The sequence below is a fragment of the Apium graveolens genome, chromosome 9 (assembly GCF_009905375.1).
Source record: "Apium graveolens cultivar Ventura chromosome 9, ASM990537v1, whole genome shotgun sequence".
NCBI lineage: Eukaryota > Viridiplantae > Streptophyta > Magnoliopsida > Apiales > Apiaceae > Apium > Apium graveolens.
Window position 1 is genome coordinate 92,637,997 of NC_133655.1, and position 8,949 is coordinate 92,646,945.

Genomic DNA, 8,949 nt, shown 5'->3' on the forward strand with positions numbered 1-8,949 from the left:
TTATAAGACGTTCTAAGTGGTATAAAATGCCACTTATCACACCCCCAAACTTAAATCGATGCTTGTCCTCAAGCGTCACAGACTCAAAAATAAAGCAAAAACATGCATGAATGCATTCTACATGAAATGCAACGATCCCCCTCACAATGACTAAACCAACCAACTCATGACATCTCAAGAAATGCAATTAGGCGACTAAAGACCAATCAAATCATGCAAAATAACATACAACTAGAGACGTGGTGTGTCCGAATGCTTAACAGATATGCTTCAAAACTAGATCAATTATCATGACTCGATTATCCTCAAGGCAATCACATGATTATACGAAGAATAAATTCTAGGCACAAAATGACTTATAACACTTGAAGATCACTGGAGCTTATTATGGAATCATGCTTTTATTCAACACAACAAACAAATGCTATTTGACCGTGCAATGAGTGAGGTCCACAAAAGACTTATGCAATGGCATCCATTTAGCGAGCGTTAAGTTAGCGGATCTCAGACTATAAAAGCCTTAGGTCACTAGGCACAAAGTCCCCTAAGAACTTAATAACTCGAATACCAAAGAGCCCACTCGTGATCAATTATGCATTAAACTTTATTATTATTTATTTTCTTTTTTTTTTCAAATTTTTGAGCAAGTGCGTTACGCTCCATCTTGCTCAACCCTAGAATACTCCCATAAAAATACGAGCCGGCTACTAGCCATTTGACGCCTAGCCAGACTTAGGAATGAATTCCAATTTTTACACCAATTTTTTTCTTTTCATGCCTTTTATCATTAAGAGCCTATCATAAATTCTAAGCATAATCAATATATTAACCTCAAAACCATCAAACCATGACAACAATCTAGTCCTTAAGCATACTCTAAGACTTAGTGAAATTACAAGTATTTCTAGCATGCATGTCAACCTACACGATTCAACATTACTCTAACGCTATCACTACACTCGCATCAATATCACAAATCAATCAGTAAAGCAACGCAAAAGGGATCATGGTATATGCATGAGCTAAATGACATGATAAATAAAGCTATAAAATAAAAAAAAAACTATATATGGCAAAAATATGCAACTATATGAACTAAACTATCATGAATATGCAACTACATGACACACACACAAATATGCTCCTTAACTACCACCCCCAAACTTAAAATCTTCACTGTCCCCAGTGAAGGCAGTAGAAAGGAACACAAGGTATACCTACTCGGAGAAATCATCATCATCTCCCTCAGAGGGTGGAGTGTCAGGAGGCGAATAAGCAGAGTCCTCACCAAAAACGGGCCACTGGATGTCAGCTCCAAGGCCTCTTAAAGCAGTCCCAAGTGCGAGGGTGAGCTCCTGAGCAAATCTACTCTGTGACTCATACATCACATCCATCCTCCTCGATAGCCTCCTATACTGGGCATCAGCCATCCCTGAACCAGCACCTTCCTGGGCTCTAGAAGAGCTTGCCTCATCACGAGCCTGACTGGGCCTAGTCATAGTAGCACCAGCTGCTGGACGTCCTCCTGGAAGATGATATCCCAAACCATGCTCTTCGGGCTCTCCACCCATCCACTCCTGCATCGCATTCAGAGTCGATGAGTCAATAGGAGCAGCCGGTATCTGCAGCTGCTCATAAGAAGGCCAGTGAACTCCAACTGCTCTGCACGGCTTCGTGACAGTAGATGCATAAGGGATGTTGCTTTGAATCCTCCCCCTCAAAAACTTCAAAATCCCTTGGTAGATGAACTCACCAAGGTCCACATATTATTCGTCATTCAAGATCCCCCACAACAACCTGGCTCTTTCAACTGTAACCTCATGTGCATGCGAAGAAGGCAAAATATTAGCACAAATAAAGGCATTCCATGCACGTGCATACCTGTTCATCGCAACCCCCGGAAAAGAACGATACTCGTTAGATCCCGTTTTGAACTTCCACACCGTGCCCGGCTGACAGAGAGTAGTATAAATCAAATCCTAATCAAAATCCTCGGGGGTCTTCTCATTCCAGTTCTCCTCCTCTGGCTTCCTTTGTCGCTGCCTAATAACACGGCGAATCGCCTCAGGCTGATAATCAACAGTAAGCCCACGAACAACCGTATACCCATTCTTGTCAGCCTTGGCGTTCACATATAACTCGCGAACCACACTCATTGGAACCGCCTTCGGCGGCTCACAAAAAGAAATCCACCCTTTCTCCGCAATCATCAGCAATAACTCACCATCCCTCCCCGATGGTAAAAATCCCCTCTCCTTCAGAATCGGCTTAGTCAGAAGCTTAGTATACTCCTCCTCAGCAGCCCTATCCACCAAACGAGGCCTTGCAGCAGTTCCCCTCGAAGAATTAGCAGTAGGAACGGTGCTGTTACTATCAATAATTCGAGATCTCTTAGGTGCCATTGAAACTGAGAAAAACTGTTTGAGAGTTGTGTTTTGAGTGTAGGATAGAGTTTTGAAGTTGAAAGTATATGGGAGTGTATATGGAGGTGTTGTGTGTATATATAGGGTATGATTTAGGTTTAGAATTAGAGTAGGAGTGGGGTTTGTGGGAGAGAAAAGGTGGGTTTGTGGGTTGCTTGCTGTGGCTTTTTATGTTTTTTTTTATAATGCCGAAAATTTTTTCTGACAGAAGGGTGCCAGGCGGCCGCCCGGGATTTCCAGGAGGGCGCCCCAGACTCCAGGTGGCCGCCTGGGATTTCCAGGCGGGCGTTCCAAACCTTGTGAATATCTGCTTATGGAGAAAACTCAACACTACCTTTGCATCATTCGTCGGTAGAGCCTTGACTTCTACCCATTTCGAGACATAATCCACTGCCAGCAAAATGTACTGATTATTGCAGGATAAGATAAATGGTCCCATGAAATCGATTCCCCAAATACCGAAGACCTCAACTTCCAGCATCACATTTAAAGGCATCTCATCCTTTCTAGTAAGATTCCCCACTCTTTGGCAATGATCACACCTTAAAATGAACTGATACGCATCCTTAAATAACGTAGGCCAGAAAAAACCTGCTTGCAAAATACGAGCTACCGTCTTTTCAGCACCATAATGTCCACCATAAACTGTGGAATGGCAGTCTCGTAATATCCCCTCTGTCTCACAGAATGGGATACATCTCCTGATGATCTGGTCAGCTCCCTGTCTAAACAAATATGGTTCATCCCACATGTACCACTTCACCTCATGGAGAAACTGAAGGGTTTTTAGCACATAAACGCAGCGAAAACGTAAATTTAATCTTAAAAAAAACTGAAACCCTCCACAGGATCCATGCGGAAAATAATATTTAATTTGTAGTTCAGTATGTTTACCTTAAGAAGCTTTACGTTAATGGAAAGATGGAGGTCTTTAATAGCGATCCAAGAACGATGAACGGAGATCCTTAGCAGCTGCTCCTCAAGTGTGAAGCACTCCACCGGTATCCACCAAGAAAACGATGTAATGAAGGAGGAGGAGATGGAGAGAATTATGGTTTTTTAAATCTTTTTGGTTTTTAGGCAAAAATAGGGTTTATAATAGTATATTTATAGGCAAAATTTTCAGCTGAAAATTTTCCCATAAAATATTATTATTATTAACCCTTTATTATTCTCACTAATAATTAAAACACCTTTTAATTATTAATCCTTTTTCCAAACTCTTTAGAAATAATTCTCTCACTTGATTTAATTTCCAAAAATTAAATTCTTACTTAATAATATTAAGAACCTTTTCTTAATTAATTTATAATCAATTAAATCTCATTTAATCAATTATTAAATTTGCCAATTAATTATTTATTTCATAAATAAATAATTATTAGCCATTATTAATTAATTCCTCCACCATTAAATCATTCTCTTTTATGGTGTGACCCTGTAGGTTCAATATTAAGCCGGTAGTAGAAATAAATAATAATAAAACTATTTTATCATTATTTATATAAATTCTCTAATTCATTAAATATGATTAATTAATTAATCATATTTATTCTACATGGTCAGGGATACTTCTCAGCATATCGCGACTATCCGGATAATACGAATTCACTGCTTAGAATACCAAGAACCTATTCAGTGAGTAGTTATCGTACAATTAATTCCTTCTACCCTGCAATGTCACGATTAAATACAAGGCATGGAACTTGTGTCAAGCCTATCTTATTTAATCACTTGCTTTCCCATTCACTATGCTTAGTTCTATTTAATGTAAATTAGAAACTCCTTTCTAATTTCATTCACTCTGGCCAGAGATTCCTGAACTAACATAAGTGGATCAGCATTGAACATTCTCTTCCTACACTGGAAGGGGTAGATCCTTTATTGATCATACATATCTTCATGTACAAATTCCTATACCCAGTAGAGCCCTTATAATTGTCCCTTGAGACTAAGAACTAAACCAAAGCATAGTTCAGTGTACACAAGATGACTATGATGACCTCAAGTCTAAGGATACATGTACAACTATCACTATGTGAACAACTGCTGACACGTGAGTGAACTCCATCAGTTGTTCAGCTGTGTGAGTCATGTTCAGTAAACTTATTCTATAATAAGCACCTACATACTAGCTATAGTGTCACCACACAAATGTCTATGAGAACACACCTCCTTCATAATGAAGCAAGCATAGTATGTACCGATCTTTGTGGATTATTAATTACCAGTTAGTAATCACGACCAGGAACTATTTAAGTTTAGAGTTATCATCTTTTAGGTCTCATTATTATGATATCATCACAATCCATAAAAAGCTTTACTTTAAACTGTGGTATATCTTATTTAAACATTTAAATAGATAGAGCCCGCAATAAAAACAAAACAAGTCTTTTATTAATATCAATGAAATCAAAACAGATTACATAAAAGTTATTCTTAAATCCTCATACATGATTGGACTTAGGACATATCTCTTTCAGAAACTTCTTCTTTTGAGCTGTATTCATATTAGGAGGCATTATATTGCTGACAAGATAGTTCACAATATCTGCGAACCATGGCTCTTCCTCCTGAACTGCGAACAGCTGCTCATCCGGAAAAGATTCGTTGATCAATATCAGATCATGGGAAGTAGAATCGAGATTCTCCAGTCTAGAAAGATGGTCAACTACTTGATTCTCAATACCTTTTTGATCCTTGATCTCTAACTCAAATTCCTGTAGCAAGAGCACCCAACGAATAAGTCTAGGCTTCGAATCCTTCTTTAAGACTAGATAGCGGATGGCGGCGTGATCAGTGAATAACGTCACCTTTGTCCCAAGCAGATAAGATCAAAATTTTTCGAAACCAAAGACTATAGCCAAGAGCTCCTTCTCAGAAGTGGTGTAGTTCATTTGAACTCCATTAAGCGTTTTACCAGCATAGTAGACCACATGAAAAAGATTATTCTGGCGCTGCCCAAGAACTGCTCCCACTGCATAATCACTCGCATCACACATCATCTCAAAAGGTTCTGTCCAATCAGGTGCCGTAATAACTGGTGCAGTTATTAAACTCTTCTTGAGAGTCTCGAATGCCGCCAGAAATTCATTATCAAATTTGAAAGGCACATCTTTCTTGAGCAAGTTGCACAACGGCTTAGATATTTTCGAGAAGTCCTTGATGAAACGTCGATAAAAACCCGCATGACCAAGAAAACTACGGATTCCTTTCACAGAAATAGGTGGTGGAAGATTTTCAATAACTCCCACCTTGGCTTTATCCACCTCAAGGCCCTTGCTAGAGACTTTATGCCCAAGAATAATGCCTTCACGCACCATAAAGTGACATTTTTCTCAATTGAGCACCAAATTAGTTTCCACACACCTTTTGAGCACCGAACGAAGATTATTCAAACATTCATCAAACGAATGTCCAAAGACGGAGAAGTCGTCGTCCATAAACACTTCGACATTGTTTCCAATCATATAAGAGAATATAACCATCATGCATCTCTGAAAAGTGGCAGGTGCACCACATAATCCAAACGAAACTCTGCGAAAAGCAAACGTGCCAAATGGACAAGTGATGGTAGTCTTTTCTTGATCTTCTGGTGCAATACAAATATGATTATATCCCGAATAGCCATCCAGAAGATAATAATACTCATGACCAGCCAACCTGTCAAGCATCTGATCAATAAATGGAAGAGGGAAATGATCTTCCTCGTGGCTTTGTTCAACTTTCTGTAATCCATGCATACCCTCCATCTTGTGACTTTTCGAGTGGGGATGAGCTCATTCTTCTCATTTGCTACCACAGTTATACCTCCTTTCTTCGGTACACATTGCACGGGGCTCACCCAAGAACTGTCAGAAATAGGATATATGATTCATGCATCCAGCCACTTTAGAATTTCTTTCTTTATCACTTCTTTCATGATAGGATTAAGTCTTCATTGTTGCTCAAGTTGGCTTACTACCTTCCTCTAGCAGAATTTTATGCATGCAGTACGAAGGGCTGATACCTTTTATATCTGCTATAGTCCATCCGATGGCCGATTTAAATTCTCTCAAGATCCTCAAGAGCTTGTCCTCCTCACTGCCTGAAAGGTCAGATGCAATAATAATAGGCAAAGTAGATGCATCACCTAAAAAAGCATACCTCAAGTGTTCAGGCAATGGTTTAAGCTCCAAAGTAGGTTCTTCCTCTATAGATGGTTTGAGCTTTCCCTCAGCATTCTTGAGATCAGTATTACCAAGAGATTCAAATGACATGTCTAGCTTCCGCTTCCAAGGATAAGCATTTAGATATTGTAGTTGCTCATTGCCTTCCTCATCTTCACTGTCAAATTCCCCCACTAAGGTTTTCTCTAAGGCATCAGACATCAACACATGATCAAGTTCCGAAGTTACCGCAGAATCAATCAAATCCACCTTGAAGCACTCCTCATCTTATGTAGGGAATTTCATCACATTGAATACATTGAATATCACATCTTGATCTTGCACTCTCATATTAAGTTCACCTTTTTGTACGTCTATCAAGGTATGGCCTGTAGCCAAGAAAGGTCGTCCCAAGATTATGAGAATCTTCTTATATTCCTTGAAATCCAAAATGACAAAGTCTGCAGGAAAGATGAGCTTATCCACCTTTACTAACATGTCCTCCACGATGCCTCGTGGGTATGTAATAGAACGATCAACCAATTGTAGAGACATGTAGGTGGGCTTTGGATCAGACAAATTCAACTTTTTGAAGATAGACAATGGCATCAGATTGATGCTTGCTCCCAAATTGCACAGGTACTTTTCGAAAGAAAACATGCCAATGGTGCAAGGAATGGTGAAGCTACCTGGATCTTTAAGCTTTGGAGGTAATTTTTGTTGCAGCACAACACTGCACTCTTCCGTTTGAGCAACGGTATCAAGGTCATCCAATTTCATCTTCCTTGAAAGAATACTCTTCATGAATTTTGCATAACTAGGCATTTGCTCCAGCGCCTCAGCAAAGGGTATCTTGATGTGAAGTTTCTTGAACACCTCCAGAAACTTACCAAATTGCTTATCCAGCGTTTATTTTTACAATCTCTTAGGAAAATGTGGTGGAGGATAGAGTTGTTTCTCCCCTGTATTACCCTCAAGCAGAGTGTGTTCAACAGTAGTCTTCCTTGGTTCCGCCGCTTTCTCCTTTTGCATACCTTCTTCATCCACAACTTCAGCTTCTCCATCTTTTGCTTTTTCAGCTTCAGCAACTTTTCCAGACCTTAAGGTGACAACCTTGACTTGTTTCTTAGCTTCCTTCCTGCCTGACACTTTAGTATCACTGGGAAGTGTGCCAGGTTGATGATTGAGCACGGCATTGGCTATTTGACCGATTTGATTTTCCAAGGTCTTGATAGAACAACCTGACTTTTGCACAACAACTTTAGCTCCTCGAAATCAGCGCTAGAAGGTGGAGCAGCACCTCCTTGTCGAGGATATGATTTCCTTTGAACATATTGCTGAGGTTGCGTGAATCTAGGTGGATTAAACTATTTACTTACACCTTGCTGATATGGTTGCTGAACAACATTCTGATTGTTGCTCCAGCTGAAATTGGGATGATTTCTGTTATTAGGATGATAAGTAGCCGGCACAGGCTGCTGCGGTCGCTGATAATTGTTCACATACTGAACAGATTCATTAACGAGAGAACACTGATCCATAGCATGAGAGCCTGCACAAAGATCACAAACCATATCTAATTGACTCCATAGTTGGCTAAAAAATCGACCTTCAAAGACAGCGCTTGAAGCTGTTCTGTAATAGCTGTAGCTGCATCAACTTCCAAAATACCTGCTACCTTCCCAGGCATCATCCTTTGAGTTGGGTTTTGATGCTCATTTGCAGCCATAGTTTCAGTAAGATTATAGGCCTCAGTATAGCTTTTGGCCCACAAGGCGCCTCCAGCTGCTGCATCGAGCATGGGCCGAGATTGGGCCCCTAAACCATTATAGAAACCAGTGATCACCATCCAGTTAGGCATACCATGATGTGGACACTTTCTCAATATCTCCTTATAGTTCTCCCAAGCTTCGCACATAGATTCAGCTGGTTGCTGCGCAAACTGAGTAAGAGCACTCCTCATAGCCTCAGTCTTGGCCATTGGATAGAACTTTACCAGAAACTTTTGCGCAAGATCTTCCCAAGTAGTGATGGACCCAGCTGGTTCAGAATGTAACCAGTCCTTAGCTTTATCCCTCAGAGAGAATGGGAAAAGCCTCAGCTTGATAACCTCATCAGTAACACCATTATATTTGAAAGTACTACAGATCTCGACAAAATTCCTGATATGCATGTTGGGGTCTTCAATCGCAGCACCTCCGAAAGAAACATAATTCTGCATCATCTGAATAGTGCCCGACTTGATTTCAAAAGTATTAGCCTGAATAGCCGGATGAAGGATGCTTGACTGAATGTCATCAATTTTAGGCCGAGAAAAGTCCATAAGAGCTGGATCTGCTGCTGGAACTATACGATCACCCATGATTACTAGTTCTTTC

The 8,949-nt window shown here is 40.1% G+C and overlaps 1 non-coding gene across 1 annotated transcript; it reads left to right on the forward strand.

The window, feature by feature from the left end:
* The first annotated feature begins 8,430 nt into the window (after nucleotides 1-8,430).
* On the forward strand, nucleotides 8,431-8,539 carry LOC141688203 (small nucleolar RNA R71). Its single transcript, XR_012561662.1, has one exon. It is a non-coding gene; the product is annotated as a small nucleolar RNA R71 (small nucleolar RNA).
* Nucleotides 8,540-8,949: the final 410 nt, after the last annotated feature.